Source organism: Dermacentor albipictus, chromosome 9 (assembly GCF_038994185.2).
Source record: "Dermacentor albipictus isolate Rhodes 1998 colony chromosome 9, USDA_Dalb.pri_finalv2, whole genome shotgun sequence".
NCBI classification, from domain to species: Eukaryota; Metazoa; Arthropoda; class Arachnida; order Ixodida; family Ixodidae; genus Dermacentor; species Dermacentor albipictus.
The window spans coordinates 73,562,267-73,581,617 of NC_091829.1; the positions used below are offsets into that span (position 1 = coordinate 73,562,267).

General features: G+C 45.2%; 1 long non-coding RNA gene across 1 annotated transcript in view; it reads left to right on the forward strand.

The window, feature by feature from the left end:
- LOC139049836 (uncharacterized) overlaps positions 1-19,351 on the forward strand; it is a 166,197-nt gene that overhangs the window by 90,223 nt on the left and 56,623 nt on the right. The window contains exon 2 of the long non-coding RNA XR_011508601.1: positions 18,174-18,248. This is a non-coding gene — a long non-coding RNA (uncharacterized lncRNA). The remainder of the gene's footprint in view (positions 1-18,173; positions 18,249-19,351) is intronic.

A 19,351-nucleotide genomic window follows, 5' to 3' on the forward strand; every position in this document is an offset into this window, starting at 1 on the left:
AAGCACAAGCCAGAGCATTGTTTCCATATTTCGTATCAGTGGACACACTCGCCAAGCGCTCGCTGCATGCCTTAGTAATGAGGTCACGGTACAGTACGGCGTACATCACTGTTGCCCCATGTCGTGGTCTCGTGCGGCACTCTGCTTTCTTCCACACCCTTCCGCCATGCTCTTTTCCTCCGCTTTCTGCCTCATGCTTTCGCTCTAAGTTGCACCGTTTCCATCCTCGCGCTCTCCTCGCTACTGCTGTGTTTCAACCCCCGCTTTGCTCCGCGTTCGCTCTTGCGTCCTTTGCGCTTATCGCTCCCTCGGTGAGGCCGAGGGACGCCGACGATCGCGATGCTGAGCGCACAGCAACGCGCACCTGAAGGCCGACCGACGTTCAGCGTTTTTAACTCCGACAAACACTGAATGTGGGGCAGCGTTAAAGAGCGGCGTCCTAAAACGGTTGAAGCCACGAGCATGAAGATCAGACAGATGCTCTCACTGTCCATCATTCCCATACCGGCCGAATGATCGCAACGCCAGGGTTCAGTTTAGTGATTCAGGCGAAAGCCTTATGTCTCATCGGTCAGTCGCCTATGAGCGTAAATGCGATGACGACACGAAAGGTACGAAAAGGCTACGAGGCCTCTACATATGGTGGGAGTTGAACGAACAACCTTTGGCGTTAATTATGGCTGCGAATGCTGATAATTTTGCTGGTGTCTAACCATGATCCTTTTATAGAGTCGAACTCCCGAACATTGGTGGTAATAAATGCGAGGTTAATTCAGGCACAGTTAATTAGGGCACAGCTAAGGCGCTCAAACCCAATACCTAGGGTGTAACAACTGCGTCCTTTATAATTAAGAGGCATGACTAAGCGAAGTACGCGAAGCAAAATAAGGGAGTGACTAAGCGAATGAGGAGGATGAGTAAATGAATCAAGTTGGATGTGTCGGTTATGTGTCCGTCTTTCATGTATCGGCACCTGACCATTCTCCTTGGTTTTAGGGATAACACAAGTGACCCTGTGAATTTTATTTTATGAAACCCTAAGGCCGAAACTATCGTGAGAATTTACTCGCGATGGGCGCACTGGACATCGGGGCATTTCCATCACATCATTGGCTGGAAAATAATTTACAAAAGACGTTATTGCTTTCATTACTTGGAAATGAAAATTCTGTGAGTGCACCACTTCCCAAATAGCTACACACATTTAAGAGAATTGTCTACTGATGCGTAAGCATTGTTTGGCTCCGCTGTGAGCTCGTGTTTACTTCGTTTTGCTTACCTGATTTTCCAAGCTTATGCGCGTCTGCCCATGGTCTTTCCTGTGGCAAAGAATGCTTAGGCTTTAGTAGGCAATTGTCGGAATTTCTCGCTCCCTGCGGCTTCTTCAATGCAATCGTGCCAATCAATTGAAAATTCTGGGAACAAGCGCGTAGAGACATCGGGTCCCTCATAAATGTCTAGTTGGCCTTTTCCTGAAATTTAAAGTTGGCCAAACCCCACATTTTCATTCCGACAACGCAAAACTTCAAGTGTCGAAATCAAAGTTCGCCTGCCCCAAAATTGAAGTGCAGCGACCCCTATTAATTTGGCCCACATGCATATTTCAAATCGGGACAACCCCAATTTTCAGTTTGGCCCAATCCCGAATTTACCTTATCCCACCTTCCTAATTTCAGTTGTCTCGTTCCTAAATTTCAGCTGGTCTATTCCCAAATTGTAGTTGCCCCAGGTTGAAATTTAAATTTCGCCCATCCTACATTTCAAGTTCGCTCACCCAGAAATGTCAGTTGGCCCATTTCCAAATTTCAATTTTTCCCCAAGGCCAAATTTCAAGTTCACCCACTCTCAAATTTTCGCTGCTTTATCCATACTATAAACTTTCCCATGCATTTTCTTAGAACTGCATTCCTACGGGTATCTTTATTTTGCTCTAAATTGTTCTACATCGCTAAACGCTACCAATAATATGTATTCACATTATCACAACGACTAAATGTCTTAAAGTTGCGAATTATGCGTTTTCGTGCACATACGATGCCGTGCACCTTGCGCGTGACAGGGCTGGGGAGCTCGCCAAAAAATGCTTATGCATTAAAAAATTGCTAAGGGACGAGGAACGCAGAGACCTGAATTAGCCGAGTAAGTGCATACGGAACGCAGCGTTTCCAGAGGCACATTTTCAGCGAAAGCGAAAGCTTCTGCGATGAAGGTTCACGCTGAAAACGCACCCACCGAGAGTATTCTGTCAGCAACAACAGCAAGAAGCATCTGAGGAGGGCGCGTTGGAATGCAGGCGAGGATGTCGGCGGGCAAATTGTAGGACCGCAAAAAACAACACGACAATAATTTTGTTTTCATTTACCAAAACAAGACTGGCGCTACAAACGAGTTTACTGCCGATATCATCAGTGTGCGTGGTGTATTAGGGAGTGGCTCGACATCTAAACTGCGGCAGTCTTGGTTTCAAGAGTGGAGTATAAGGAAGGTGTTCGAACAATTTCCCCCTGGTATAAGATTCCTCGGGAATGGTTCCGGAGAATCCTACGCACTGTATGACAATTCACCAGTGGCGAGTTTTTTTCCACTTTCCCCTATGTCTCAAGAGAACATTGAATTTTATCAGCTGGTTGTCGCATCCATGATGATCATAAATGCGCCACTTATGTGTTATTCGTACTGCGTTTGACAATGGCAGTTTCTCTTCTCTCAGTAACTAATAATGTAATTTAATGTGACTGCAAGCCAGCTCGTGTGACTGCACGTAAATGTTGCGCCGGGTTGACGGGATCATGCATGGAAACGTTTTAATTTGTTTTTGCAGCCTCAAACAATGTATAACTTGTCTCCTAACTAGAGTTCTTAGCATTGGTCAAAAGTATGGTCAGCATGTCAGTGAACCTGTCGAAAGGACGACGAGTCCACTTTGGAGGGTGGTCTCCCGCACAAGCGGTTGCGTTTGTTACTTTTCGCGCAGCTGGCGAGAACACCTCCTTCACGACAACACTTAATCTGTGCCATATTCACGAGCAACGAGGCACCTGTTAGATGATGAGAGAGCATAATCGTGGCGATTGAACACGGTAGAAAACGACATAGTTTCGTTCTCCGCGCGCGCGACTGCATGACGTGGGAACAAGCAGATGAAACGGAAGTACATATCCCTTACCATACGCCACGATGTAAAAAAGAAAGAACATGCGCACATTCCGTTTGTGTGTTTCGAGATTTCTCCAAACCCTAACTGGTCTATGGAAACAACACAGTAAACGTGTAAATGATGTCACCTTGAATAATTTATGAAGTCACGTGTCACTATGGGTGACGTCACTTCGATGCCACGTACATAGGTGCACTTGCCCGATATACGTCGACTTTCTCGGTGGGAGGGCGGCTCCCGTGAAGACAACGGCAAACAGCGTTTGCTTTGACATTTAAACACTTTGCGTGGCGTGTAATGATGCAATACTTAGCCGACGCGATCGTCAGCTTGAGTGGTATCTACTGCGGTTATCAGCTAAAGCTGGCCAGACCTGGTCAACCCGGCCTTGAAGCCAATATAATCACGCTGGCAGTAATACTTCTCCCTGGAAAGCGTACTTAATGTTACGCTTTCTTGCAGCGTGCCAGCAGCGTACTTAATTGTACGCTGCTGGCATTCATTCTTACCTACGAACGCTGTGGGTAATTTTGACGCTTTTGATTTCTCCTGTGGATCCACCATAACATAACCGATCTTTTACAGCAATTCAGTCAATTGCCTTGTTCAGTTTAGCAATAAATCTGAGAAATGGTACAAAACCATGCATAAACATTGAAAAGACGGAGAGTTTGTGGGACCAGTTTTCTTTACGAATGTAATCCCTGCTACAAACTTAAAATTTTCGCCATGCATTAAACATAAGATGAGCCCCATTTTAGCCACACCCAACCTCGGTGTGATGGCGAAGTTTTCCACGACTCCGGGAAACGCGGCTGATAAACCAATTGCAACGTGTTCGAGCGCTTCTTTATTTTATATATACTTAAAATACGATAACAACTTGCTTTGAAGGCTTAATTATTCGTGGGTAATCTGTATTACGTGGGTTGTGTGAGGCCTGTCTTGTGTATGAATGGAAGTAGTGTTTTGTGGAATCTGTCATCACGTATGTAGCGGTCATAGGTGATTGCGTCACTCAAAGAGGAGGCCGAATTGCAGTAGGAGAGGTGAGCGTTCCGATCGTAAGCGTGGACTTGTGCAGATTAGGTGGTACGCATCTGCCTATCCATCACTGGGACTGAGCAGTCTGGGCAGGTAGCACGCAGTGGTAAATGCGACCAGTGTAACTTTGAGATCACAGCCGCTGTAAGGGCCACTCCGGCCCGACGCCTCCTAAGCAAGAACTCCTGCGCCCTAGTACGGCAACGGGGAAGAAGCACACACACACACAGTGGGATAAGAGTACATGCCCAGGCAATTTTTATCGTTGCTGAGACTGACGCATTTGAAACTTCGCTCGCTCATCAGTCTGGAAATTGGTATGTTGGGTTTTATGTGCTGAAAAACAGCTTTTAGTATGCAGTACGCTACAATGAGGGACTCGGTTTGGCTTTTCCAATTTAGGGTTGTTTACCCTGTACCTAAGTCCAAGTACACGAGCGTGTTTTGTTACCTTTTTCTTTTTCTTTTTTGTCGTCTTTTTTTTTCATTTTGCTCCAATCGAAAGTCGGCTGCCGTGCCCGCTATTGAATGGACGACCTTGAACTCAGCAGTGAAACGCCTTAAGCACTGAACTACCGCGGCTGGTATTACTGTAAAAAAGACTGCAACGTTCAGCTGTAGCGATAATATAACCAACTCTATAGAAGAAACGCTCGCCACACCGCTCATGCAGTGAAATCGGGACCTGCAAGGGCGCCGCCATGTTGCAACTTTGCGACACCGCGCAGGCGCCGACGACGAGATTCGATTCGGACGAGGAGCGATATGAACGCGAAACGGAGCCTCCTATGGTGGCGCCATCTTGTTCAGGAACCTGCAAATGCAGCCCTTAACGCAAGGTAAAAATGAGCTAAACGTTTTATTAATGTCCATCCGATATTTCTCCAAAATGCATGGACTGAGCTTTGCAAGTTTTCGACAAAGGCGTGCTCATGTAAGGTCTAGTTTGATATTATATGTTGAATATTATTAGCCTGAGGCAAATTTCAGGTAGCAACTTGGTGGCGCCTTTGCCGTTGCCACTGTTTTTCGCGCACTTTAGTCCATTGCGTTTAGCGGTAAAATAATTAGGATGTTATGACTTGGTGTGCTATCAAGCCACGCATTGGGTGGACAATATCATATACTCCATAGAGCAAAACGGGAAGGCTAGCATATTATACAGCATTAAGGAAGATCTCGATATAAAGACGCAAGCTCTGTATATTTCGCGTAATTATTGCTTGATTAGAAATTGTTTATACTCTGCATCCTTCGGGAAAGAATAAAAAACTTTTGCAAAGATCCCGAGGCACCCATGGAGTTTTTGTGCCATACAAGGAGCGCACTTTTCGTTATGCTGTGGCTCCATTGACAGCAGGTTGCTCCCGACGTTGATTAAATATAGAAATTCATGCGTTCTTCTAAGCTTAACCATTTAGCTATAAAATCGGCGCGCTTTTTCTTAGACTGTATATCGGGTCTTTCCCTTTTCTTCATTTCTTCTTCTGGCCTAAACCGTTTCGCCATAATATATAGTGCATTTTTCTTAACCCATTGAGGGTCGAAGCCGTAAATATACGGCGCCGCGAACAGGTCCGAAAATGGTCGACGCCGTATATTTACGGCGCCGTCTGTACGTTTAAAACGCGCGCTAATTTCCTAACTTTTTCTTGCCTGGCATGTGGTGCTACTATGTGGGAATACATGAAATTTTTTTCTCGCGTCTCTCTCTATCAGTTTTTGTTCTATACTTTTTTCTTGCTCCGGCGCGTCTGCTACCGCTCGCGCATTGGCGCGCTCGCGGGCGCGCGGCGGTTAGTTTCGGTTTTGTTCCGCACGCGGTTTCGGCTTCTTTTGCTCGCAAAACTGATGGCTATTTCGTTCTTGTCACTCAAAAGGTGACCGCCTGTTACCCGCTCGGTTGTTGCTCACAGGGCTCCGCATACGAAGGATGCCGCCGTGCATGCGTTTCCTTTTTTGGCCCTTTATTCCGAAGTTGCCTCCCACGTCTGCTCAGGGAAGCAGTACCCAGAGGAGGTGCCATGTCTGCGCCAACACCACTCAGCAGCAAAAACATCGCGAGGACAGACTGATCCCTCAGGACCTAAATAAAGTCCTTCATACCATACAAGGTACATGCGCGCTGAGTGCAACAAACCGCTCTGCGTGGAGCCATGCTTCAAGAAATTCCACACGCTGAAGAAGTATTAGTGCAAAAGGAACATTTGAGACTTGCAAAAAATTTTTGTGTGCGCATTTTTCTTGTGTTTTTTTCTCGTGTGCACATTGTGTATAACAATGCGCCAATTTTTTGAAAATCTTATAACTTTATTTGCTATTTTTATTGTTTTTCTTGAATAAACAGTTCATATATGCCAACGCCAAACATTTTTTTTTCTCACTTAACGGTCACCCTAGAAAAATTACAGTAATTTTTTTTCGAAATAGCTCCCCCTGAAGAATTTTTATGTGCAATAAAAAAAAATCGATCCTGAGTGGTCGCATGTGGCGAAAAAAATCGACCCTCAAAGGGTTAAGCATTCGCTCCACTGACATTGTACTAGGTCGAACTTTCAATAAATACTGGACATCACAAAAATTATAGTATGGGATCTTACGGGCCCAAACCCCGATCTGATTATGAGGCACGCTGTATTATGGCACTCCGGAAATTTGAACCACCTCGGTTTCTTTAAACTGTACCTAAACCTAAGTACACGGGTGTTTTCGCATTTCGCCCCCGTCGAAATGCGGCCGCCAAGGTCGGTATTCGATCCCGCGCCCTCATGCTGAGCCACCCAACACAATAGCAACCACGGCGGGCAATACAGAACGTCATTGATACTTCTGTGCTTAACTTATTGAGCATATAGGTTAACTTCTGCGATATTTGGAGCACTGTGGATGTCAGTGAAATTCGTTGGAGACGTTCCTTTCGACATGCACATCAGCCAAAGCTTTGAAACAGTGGGGTTAAGATGAATAAATATGGTGTTTTAAGTTCCGAATGCATGTTCCGATCATGAGGCTCGCCCTACTGGGGGACACCGGAAATGTGGACCACCAGGTGTTCTTCAACATGCACCTAAATCTAAGTACAAAGGGTGTTTTCGCATTTCACTCCCAAGAAATGCAGCGGCTGCGAGCAGGGTTGAGAGTAGCGCAGATATTTTTAGAAATTATTTCATGATGTAATAGTTCTGCAGAAACCCGCAAGGTGGAGAGAAGTAATTAACAAAGGGGAAAATCATACATCCACGCTTCCGTAGCAATTGCGATATATTACATCTCACGGCAGCCGTGAGATGACGAAGGAGCATGATGGCGGCGTTGGAATACGCTAGAAAACGACACAGAATCGTTGTCTGCGCGCGCAACGGTGTTACATCGGAACAAGCAGACGAAACGGAAGTACTTCTATTGCCACACGGCACGAAGTGAAATAAAAACATGCGGACATTCCACTAGTATGATTCATTATTTCTCTTAACTCGAACTCATCTTTTGAAGAATCGTAGTAAACGAAAAAATTATTTCGGCATGAATTATTATTGAAGTCACGTGTCACTACGAGTGACGTCACAGCGCTGCCATGTACGTAGGCACCTTTGCGCGATATACGTCGACTTTCTCTCTGGAAGGGCGGTGCCCGCGAGGAGAACGGCAAACGGCGTTTCGTGCAACATTTAAGCTCTTAGCGCGACGCATAAGAAAGTAATACGTAGCAGACACGACCGTTAGCGCGCCTGGTATGCAGTGCGCTTCTTAGCTCATTATGGTCAGACCTGGTGAGGGGCCAGTCCATGAAGGGAACATAATATCGAAGGTAGTAATATTTGTTCCAGGAAAGCCTGCTAAATTCAGCAGCCCCCTTCATGAAACAAATTGAAAAGGCTCCCGCGCTGATCGAATACGTAATTTAATACAAAAGCTGCGGTTAAATCAGACGCTTTTGATTTCGTCTACGCATTACCCACGTCGTGCCTCTTCTTTTCAAGCTATATAATCAAGTGCCTTGTCTACATCAAGAATGAATTTCGGTAATGATACAAAGCATGCGTAAAATTTGAAATTAGAGACAGTCTGTGCGACCAGTTTTCTTTACAAATGTAACCACAGCTACGAAATGAAAATTTTCGCCATGCAGGAAACGTCAAATGAGCCCCATTTTCGCCACATGCAAACTCGGCGGGACGTCGAAATCTTCGAAACACTCGGAGACATGGTTGATAAACACCGTGTAACGAGTTCGAGCATTTCCTTTTCATATATTTTTTAATTTTGATAACGAATTGCCCTGAAGCCTTGATGCTTGATGTGTATGTCTGTAATATATGTCTGTTGTCAGGCCTGCGTAGTGTACTAATTGAATCAGTGCGTTTTGTGGAATCTTTTATCAAGGACCCAGTGGTCATAGCTGGTTGTGTCACTGTAGCGGAGGCAAGCTTGCAGTCGCATACGCGAGCATTCCGATCGTAAGCCTGGAATTCTAGATATTACGTGGTACGCATCTGCCTATCCGTCACTGGGAGTGAGCAGTCTGGGCATGCAGCACGCCATGGTAAATGCAACCAGTTCCACTTTGAGATCACAGCTGGCGTAAGAGCCGCCCCGGTCCGAAGCCTTTTAACCACAACTTCCTCAGCCCTAGTAAGGGGAACGGGGAGGGAGCAGAAGTGGGATAATGGAGCAGAGTGTGGGATAAGAGCACTTGCCCACGCAATATATATAGTGGCTGGAACTGACGCTTTCGAAACATTGCTTGCTCATAACGCTAGAAATTTTACTGTTCGGTTTTACGTGCCGTAAACCCGCTTTGATTATGAGGCACTCCATAATGAGGGACTCGTAGCGAGTTTACCAATTTTGGGTTCTTTAAGGTGCACCTAAATCCAGGTACGCGTTCGTCTTTTTGTTTCTTATTCTTTTTTCGTCTTCTTTTTCCTTTTCGCCCCCATCGAAATTCCATCGCCGTGGCCACTGTTGAATGTAGGACCTTGAGCTCAGCAGTGAAAAGCTTGACGCACTAAGCGACAGTGGCACACAAAACAGGCTCCAACGCTCACCTATCGAGTTAACAAAGCTAACTCGTGCGCCCATGCCAAGGTAAATATACCTGGTAACGAAGCTTCCCTAGGAGTCCATACGTTCAAAACATGGCGGTTTATCGCCGGCTCATGTGGCTTAGCGCCATGTGTATGTAGAGGGAACAATTCCGGCAGAAAAAAAATAGTGTGATGTCATATCCGTTGAAAACAGAAGTGAAGCCATTTTGTTTTGGAAGGCGCGAAACTTGTTTTGTTCGCCTGCCTTTAAAGCTATGTATTCGAATGCTCCGCCATTCGACTTGATGAGCGTATCGAGCATTCAGCGCGGAAAGCGATGCAGAAAAAAGCCAACCCTACGGTTGTCGAAATCGCACCCCTGCAGAGAACATACTTTCTTTGGAGGCCAACGAAAGCTTTAGGTTGGAGTGCTCATGAGTGCATGTGTGAAGTGCTCTAGGTGATGAAGTTACCACGAGTCACCAAATTCAGACAAACCTCGACAAGTAAGAAAGCACAACGTGGGAGGGGGGGGGGAAGGGAAGGGGGGCGTATTTCAACAGGTTAACTTTACGAGCGTGCCTTTCTGCGCGCTTCAAAAGGTACATTGCACGAAGAGCAATTGCGGCGTCAACGCCTCCGTAACAGTGGGCGCTGAAAAGAAATGTGTTTTTTAGTAAGAAGAGAACTAAAGAAACTCCTGTTTCTTTAACTCCTCAGGAATGTGTAAAATGGAACCAAGAATTTTATTATTCGCTAATGAATGTAACTGTGTCTCGCTTGAATTAAAAAACGCTATAATCTTTTCCAATCTTTTCCGATGTTTTATCTTTTCCTGTCACTGTTCCCATAACCACCCTTGCTGATGTCGGTGAGAATTTTTACTGAACTGCTTTCGTTTGAAGCTTCGCAACCTATTTGGGTCGACCTTGCCCATGCATTTAAATCTACAACTGCGAGGACGCCGCCATGTGGCTACATTACGCCGCCGCGCATGCGCCAAGGACGAGATGCGATTCAGGCAAGACGCGCAATCAACGCGATGCTGAGCCCCTCTTCGTTATGATGGCGTTATCTTGCTCAGAGGCCTGCAAACGCAAAATTTAAGGCACGATAAAAATAAGCGAAACGAATCATAAATGGTCATCCTGTATTTCTCCTAAATATGCAGGAGCTTTACACACTGTCCGTATGGACGTGCTCGTGTAAATGATAGTTTTCGCATCATGTATTGCATATTGTGACCCTAGCAGAAATGGGAAATAGCAACTAGGCGGCAACTTTCCCTGTTGCCACTTCGCGCCGATTTACTCTAATGTGTTTAGCGGTGAAATTATTGCGATGTCATGCCTTATTGCGTCATTAAGCTAGTGGACGGGCAAATATACTCCGTAATGCAAATAAAAAAGTTTAGCATTTTTCAATAAAAGAAAAGAGGTCTCCATATAAAGACGCGAGCTGTGGATGTTTTACGCAAGTACTTTTTGATCATCGTTCGCATAAGCCCAGCTCATTTTGAGAACTGAAGAAGAAACTTGTGTGGAGATTCCAGTGCACCTATGGGGTTTGTGTAACGTACCATGAGTGCGCTTTTCGTTTGGATGCTGGCTCCATCGACACGGCTGCAGCGACTTCCATGGCGAAGGCTTCTTGTGTGTAATCATAGAGAAAGGAATTGGCAAGACGAAACCCGTAATCGGTAGTCGTAAGCCTATGCGTTAGCTCACACAAGCACCGAAAAAAAGCATCTGAAAGGAATTTTGTGTAAATCATAGAGAAAGAAATTCAACAAGAACTGGCTAGACGAAACCCGTAATCGCTAGTCGTAAACTTATGCGTTAGCTCACGCAAGCAACGGGAAAAAAAGCATCTGAAACGATATCGCTAAGTATCGACAGCTGGGCTAGTTGGTTGTGATTAGTATTCTGAAACATCGTTCCAGCGTACAATTGAACACGGACGAGAAGAGAAAGACAACACGAACGCCGGACTTCAACTGAATTTTATTCATGGAAAACAGGGCTTTATGTACACAGGGGGAGGGAGGAGGGGCTGCTATTGCGCAGGACCACCCAAAATTATTTCCTTGGTCTAGGCAACAGTCATCACTAATGTAAAACCAAAATAAGAAAGGAATAAAAGCAAAAAGTGAAAAAGGGGAAAAACCTTTCCCTTTCTTTTTAGAGCGCAGCTCTTTGGCGTCCGTTCCTGGGTTTCGCGTCCCCCCAGCGCTAGCAGCGACCGACTGATACCGCTGCATGCCGCTGACGCCGCTAGAGAGTCAAGATAACGTGACTGCATAGAACACCGTCGCCGCCATGCAGAAAGAGGAGGAAAGGGTCCCCCTCCCCCCTGTTCTTGTGTGGCGGATAGGGGGCTCTTCAGTTCCCGACGCGCCGGTTATTTCACGTAGGCCCCGGCACGTCGACGAATACGTGACCACCTTCCCACGGCTAGACCTGGTTCTTAGCGCTGCGGAAGCGAGGGTATCATATTGTTTGTGTCGGCATCGGTGGCGTTGTCCCTGAAACCAACTCCGCAGCTGGGGTTGACTCACTATCGGCGTCAGCGGCATCAGTCAGTCGCTGCTATCTCTTCCGTCCTGCCTTTATCGTGTTGTCCGCTTGCTGCGCGCGCTTCTGCCCCCATCGTTTGCCGCTGGGTGTACACGCCGCCCCCCTCCCCCCACTTCCTGCGAGTCTCCGGTTGTCAAAGCGCCGGCTCGAACTTAATTCCTTTCTTCGCTCCTCCTCCAATGCAACCCCTGTGCGGTGGCAATCAGAGAGCCAGATCGGTGGCGGCGGATCTGTATTTGTGCACCGCCCGAGCCGAAATTGCCGCTGCCGTTCGCCCTGTGCGGTGGCAATCAGAGAGCCATCGTAACGCGTCCCACGGCTGTGACAACTTCGCGAGGCACTTGTATAGATCTCGTCTTTGAGAATCAAGCATTGGTGTACCAAGTCGAACATATATCAGTCTATTTCTCCGACCACAAAGCTTCCTTCATGACTGTCAAGAACTGTTAGTGGAGTCTTTGTTAAAGGAATACGTGTGAAAAATTAAAAAAAATTCTGTGATAGCGCATACATGTGTTGCTCGATTTCTTTGCCTCAATCTATTTTGCTGCGCTCAAATTTCGCATTAGGATGTAACGTAATCGTCGGTAATTTTTTTTACGTCACTCAGTATAATCTCGCTCACCTCCCGCCCTACCTGGCTGATTCGACACCTGTATGTATAAATAAATAAATTAATAAATAAATAAAAAATCTGTCGTTGAGCTGAACTAAGGGTAGGGCTTATCAATTGTAAGCCCGCATTAAAACCCTTTGATGAATTTCAAGAAATTGCCCTTCAATTTCGGCCCTCGAGATTGTACAAGTTATGGACATTGTTCAACAAAAAGACAACAAAGTTAAATTCTTCCGGATACTTGTGCACTGCGTACGTACACGTACTACGATGTATGTATGTATGTATGTATGTATGTATGTATGTATGTATGTATGTATGTATGTATGTATGTATGTATGTATGTATGTATGTATGTATGTATGTATGTATGTATGTATGTATGTATGTAGGTATGTATGTATGTATGTATGTATGTATGTATGTAGGTATGTATGTATGTATGTATGTATGTATGTATGTATGTATGTATGTATGTATGTATGTATGTATGTATGTATGTATGTATGTATGTATGTATGTATGTATGTATGTATGTATGTATGTATGTATGTATGTATGTATGTATGTATGTATGTATGTATGTATGTATGTATGTATGTATGTATGTATGTATGTATGTATGTATGTATGTATGTATGTATGTATGTATGTATGTATGTATGTATGTATGTATGTATGTATGTATGTATGTATGTATGTATGTATGTATGTATGTATGTATGTATGTATGTATGGTGGCCATAGTATGGCACACATGGGACGGGCTGGGAAGGTCGGGGCCAGTGGCTGCGCATGGTTCTTCGGGTGGTTGAGCACATTCCCTGGTTGCGTGCGGTACATCGGAGGTAACCTACAGCGGGCGCAGAGTGGAGGGAGCCAAGATGGCGTGTCGCTTCACGTGCGTTGTCTTCCAGCGTCCATAAGTGTTAGAGATCGCGTAAACTCACTTGTCGCAAATGCCCTGAAGTGAGAGGCTGCTCCAAGAGTTCCATTCTTGATGCCGACAGTACTTCATCATGACAACGTGGCTCCTGTTTGACTAGGTGCACATGAGATCGTGCTTGCTATTTTTTTTTAGCAAGAAAATGTTTACGTTTAGCTAGGTAGCCCATAAAACTATCAACCTTACGACGCGTAGTTGTCTAGCACTTCACTATTGCAATTAAGTACTCCGCCATTTGGACGAAACTGTGACCTTCTTTAATACGAAAACTGGTACATAGGCATGCGCACATTTATTTATTAATTTCATATACCTCACAGGCTCCAGAAGGAGTATTGCGTGAGGGGGGCGGTACAGATAACAAATGCGGAGCAAAAACATAGCTTTTGTTACATAAGTATGAACAAAAAGAGAATCAAATAATAAACAAAGAACGCGAAGTAAACAAAAATAAAAAGCAAGGAAGGTAAACGAACAGGTGTTAGCTTTTCAGTATACAGTAAAGCAAACAACCTTAGAAGAAATGCTTACATAAATAAATAGCAATGAAGTTAAAAATAACAAAACTGAACAGATACTAGTTTTTAGCTAAGTACTAGCCAAATATGCAGATATTTTTTGTCTGAAGGTTAATGGGTCATTAATGTCAGCGAGGTTATCAGGTTAGCACAAGTGCTATGGTAAGCGCCCTTTTTAGGAGAACCCTCACAGAGCCACAATTATATTTTGGTTATCCTTTGGATGTGGTTACGTGCCTTCTAAGGAGCGTTCTACGGAAACACTTCTTTAAATTCGATCAATAATAGTAGAGATAGGAATATTTGCCGTGGCACTAACCCGTGATTGCAGCAGACGAGCGTAACCACCCAAATAGACGCCCTCTCCATTTTGCCTCTCTAGGCTCAGCAAGCGAAATTCCGCCCCTTCGCTCTCCCATGCCACGGCCGGAGGATGGCCTGACGGATACGTCACCGGTCGTGCCTTCTATTTGCTCTGTCGCATTTTTGCTGAGTGGTAAAGTTCCGGTGACGGTATCGCGGGCGAGCTCTTTTGTCTGTCTTGTTTTGCGCAGCAAGTGATTTCTCGCGTTCTGCATGCACAAGAACACCTGATCAGCGCCGTAATCGCGAGCAATGAGGTAGGCGTGAGAGAATGAAAGAGCATGACCGCGGCGATGGAATACGCAAGCAGAAACGACCTAGTTTGGTTTACTGCGCCCGCAAATGCGTGACGTGGGAACAAGGAGACGAATTGGAAGTACATCTCTCTTACCATACGGCACGAAGTAAAAGAAAAACACGAGGACATTAGGCTTGCGTGTTTCATTACTTCTCTTCGCTCTAAGTCCTCCATTGAAACAACATAGCAAACGAATAAATGATGTTGGCTTAAATAATTTTTGTAGTCACGTGTCACTATGAGCGGCGTCAAAGGGCTGCCATGTACATAGGCGCACTTGCGCGATACAATCATGGACTCCCTCGTTGGGAGGCGGCGCCTCCGCGGAGAACTGCAAACGGCGTTTGGTTTGAAATTTAAGTACTTTGCGCGGCATGTGACGTTGCAACACTGAGCAGACACTATCGTTAGCGCGAGTGGTATACACTTCGCTTGTCAGCTCAGACTGGCCAGACCTCATGAGTGCCTGGCCTCGAAGGCAAAATAATCATTAGGGCAATAATCGTGGTCCCTGGAAAGCGTGCTAAATTCTGCAGCCCCCCCCCCCCCCCCTTCGTGAAACACATTTCAAACGCTTCCGCCCTGCGTGAATACTTAATTTACTGCAGCAGCTGTGGTTAAATCTGACACTTTTGGTGTCGTCTACGCATCACCCTCGGTATACCTCTTTTTTTCAAGCAACATGTTCAAGTGTCTTGTTTAGTTGAACAATGAATTTTGGTAATGATACAAACTCTGCGTAAAAATGGAAAAAAGGGACGAAGTGTGACGCCAGTTTTCTTTACAAATGTAACTACAGCTAAAAATTTTAAAATTTTCGCCATGCATTAAACATCTTAGGATCCCCATTTTTGCCAGATGCAAACTCGGCACGACGTCGAAATTGCCCATGGCACTCGCAGACATAGTTGATAAACAGCGTATTACGAGTTCCAAGAGAGAGTTTTTATATGTTTTTATTGTGATCACGACTTGTCCTGAAGCCTTAATCCTTGATGTGTATATCTCTATTATATCTGTGCTGTAAGCCCTGTGTAGTGCACTAATTGAAGCTGTGTTTTGGGGAATCTATTGCCGTGTGCCCAGCGGTCATAGCTGGATGCGACACTGCATGTAGCGGAGGCAAGGTTGCAATAGGAGACGCGAGAGTTCCAATTGTGTGCCTGGACCTGTGCGTATTAGGTGGTACGCGGCATCTGCCTATCCGTCACTGGCACTGAGTAGTCTGGACACGTAGCACCCACTGCTGAATATGATCAATTCCACTTTGAGGCCGCAGCTGCTGTAAGGGCCACCCTGGCCCGAAGCCTTCTAAGCAAAACTTCCTCCGCCCTAGTAAGGTGAAGGGGGCGGAAGAAGACACAGGGTGGGATAAGAGCACTTGCCCACGAAATATATACAGTGGCTGAAACTAACACTTTTGAAACTTCACTCGCTCATAACGCTAGAAATTTGAATGTTGGGTTTTACGCACCAAAAGTCCGCTTTGCTCATGAGGCACGCTACAGTGAGGGACTCGGAGTGAGTTTATCAATTTCGAATTCTTCAACGTGCCCCTGAATCCAAGCACACGCGCGTATTTCTGTTCCTTTTTCCCGTGGGCATTCGGCCGCCATGGCCGCGATTTAATGTACGACCTTGCGCTCAGCAGTGAAGCGCCTTACACACCAAGCTGCCACCACTGGCGTCACACATAAAAAAGGCCCCAACGTTCACTTATCGAGGCAACATATGCAAATCTGGCACTCATGCATTGAGACGTGCAACTGACAGGACGCCGCCATGTTGCTACTTTGCGCCGCCGCCTTGCGCCGACGACGAGATGCCATTCAGACGAGACGCGCAATCTAAGCGATACGGAGGCTCTCTTGATTATGGAGGTGCTATCTTGTTAAGGTTCCCGCAAAGGCATCCTTTAAGGCACGCCAATAATTAGCTAAATGTTTTACAAATGGCGACCCCATACTTCTCCACAATACGCTGACAAACGTTTACAGATTGTCCGTGTGGACGTTCTCGTGTAAATGCTAGTTTTCGCATCATTTATTGCGAGCGTGACCGAAATGGGAGGCAGGAACTTGGCGGTGCCTTTGTGGTTACCACTTCGCGCAGATTTATTCTAATGTGTTTAGCGGTAAAAGCATTATAATGTTGTGCCTTGGTGGGCTATTAAGCTACGTAGTGGACGCGTAAATATACTTCATGTAGCGAAACAAGAAGCCTAGCATTTTTTAATTCCAGAGAAGTTCTACATATAAAGACGCCGGCGGAGTATATTTTACGCGAATACTGTTTAATCAGCAATTGCATTCGCGCATTTCCGCTGGGGAACTGAAGAGAAGCTTATGCAGAGACTGCTGGGCAACTATGGAGTTTGTGAAACGTACCAGGAGCGCGCTTTTCGTTAGGTAGCTGGCCCCATAGACCATTCTGATCCTGGCAACACCTCTTTAAATACGAAAACTTCTGGATAATAGAGAAACAAATCAAACAAGAGGCGACATCCGGCAAACACTGGCAACAGGCAACACCTTCCGTCTAGTGTGCACCCCATCCTCTAGCTGACCCGACCATGGGAAAAAAAATAAGGGAATGTGAAAGGAATTTGCGCTTTATTTACGTTTTGGCACCATTGACAGTTCCATCACCGCTTCGTTCAAAGTAAAATTAATTCAGTTGTCGGCTGACCCGTTTACCTGCAGGGAAAAAAATTAAACAAGACGGGACACTCGGCCAAAATTGGGAACAGGAAACACGTCACGCCTAGTGTTCATCCCATACATTAGCTGACGCGAGCAGTGAAAAAAAAAAAACTGAATGTGAAATCAATTCAGAAAGCGTTTCATTTTTATTTTATTCTTTCTCGCTAAAACTAAAACGTTTTTCCTATAGAGGAACTTACTGGCTGCAGGATACACGTCACGGCTAGTGTTAGTGCCATCGGTTAGCTGACGCGAGCATCGAAAAAAAAGGAATGTCAAGTGAAATTAAACTGCGTTTTATTTATTTTTCATTATTTCCCGCTAAAACAAAAACGTTTTAGCTATCAATGAACTAACACTTCGCGATTTATTTTTCGTGCGTTACATAGCAAAGAGTTAGCGGCGCTACAGACGCATCATATGCATGGTTTATCAGCCAACACGCCACCGAAGCGAGCGAGGCCGGCTCCATATGTGAAGTTCACCTGTTCGGCGATCCCCATCTTTTGGGTGTGGCCTGTTTCTTATGCTGCGGATGTATTCTTGCCTTCGTTGTGTACTTCGACATGGCGCGAATGCACTATCGAACTAGAGCAAGGTGAGAAATTTCGTTTGACAGTGTGCGATGGATTTCAAGAAATTTAGGCTCTTGTAACACGGAACCGAGACTAGTGACGCAGTAAGCGAAACACAGCTCTGCTGTCTTGGCGTAGTTAACTTGAGTTAATAACTCGTACTAGGAGATGGTTGCGACGCTTTTTGTGGGCCTCAACATTATTTTAACTTTTTCCGGTAGTTTTTGCGCATGTTCGCCGCACCCGCCTGAGTAACGTAGCTAGTTTCGCGTGAACTAAATCTTACTGGGACAAGCATTAGCGCTTTCTCTGACCTCGAACATTATTACAAATAATTTTGTTATTTTTCAGATACTTTCTAGGTACGCTCACCGCGCCTGGCGGGTTGACACAGTCTACGAAAAGCGGCTTGGTCGTGGTGAGAAAGTAAGTTTGGCGTTTCGTCCATCTCAGTGGGAAACATTTATGACGCTTTTTGTGACCCCAACCTAGACGTTGTTTAGGTACTCACGCTGTGGAAAACCCGACTACCAATTGCCATGAATGATAAGACTGGAGTGTGTTGCTGTGGCGGCAAAACGCGGGAAAGATAACGCCAAGGAACTCAGAAACTAGGACCTTGAAATTTCTGTCATATAAACGACTGAAAACGGTATTACACCCGCGCATTTGTCTTGAGTGCGAATAGAAGGAATATTGGGAGCTTCTAGCATGGTCTTGCTGAGAGCATCTGTGTACCATCGCGTCGCCTGAGGCCAAGTTGTTTTCTAAAACCGCAGTCCCATCTGTATTAGTGCTCTTAAAGTGTGTGAAATTACGTCCGGGAATGGAGAATGCTTGCAAATGAGATGTTTTCATATTTTTTTGTGTTGTCTGTGATGCGTCGGGTATTCTCTACGCCATGTGTATGCAGAAGCAAATTGATTGCTTTGGTTTCTAATGCCGCCCATTCACGACTTTCGCGGCCTTCGCCCCTACACGCAGTATTCCTAAATGGTCTAAAGACAAAAATGACACATGCTTGTAACGTTTACAGCAAATGCAGTCCAGTGGAGGTTCGTACTAGAACAACTGCTGCTTACTTGGTGTCAAAAGTTGGATGAATGGACAAAAAGCCCGGAACAAGCATTTATATAGAGCAAAAAATTATTTCCTCATTTAGAATGTGTCTTGCTTTATGAAAGTGCACGTAGCGATGATTCGATTGACGCTAGTAAGGATCGTTCGCAATCATTTCAGCTAAATAAAACAAAGCCGTACTACATAGCTGTGACAAAGCTATCGAGGGTTGGCTGCTGTATCTGTCACCCTCGAAAAACTTGTATAAGGAATCCATTATTTCACTTCTTTTTGCGCTCTATACCTGTACAAAACCTGTTTTATTAAAATTGGGCTTACACAATCGTAAGTGGCAATGAACCACTGAATGTGAACCAATGCCATTTTTTATACATGCATACTTACTTGAGCGCATGTTCGTGGATCCTGATGTTTAAATATATATTTGTTTGCCCTAGGTAAATCTTTCC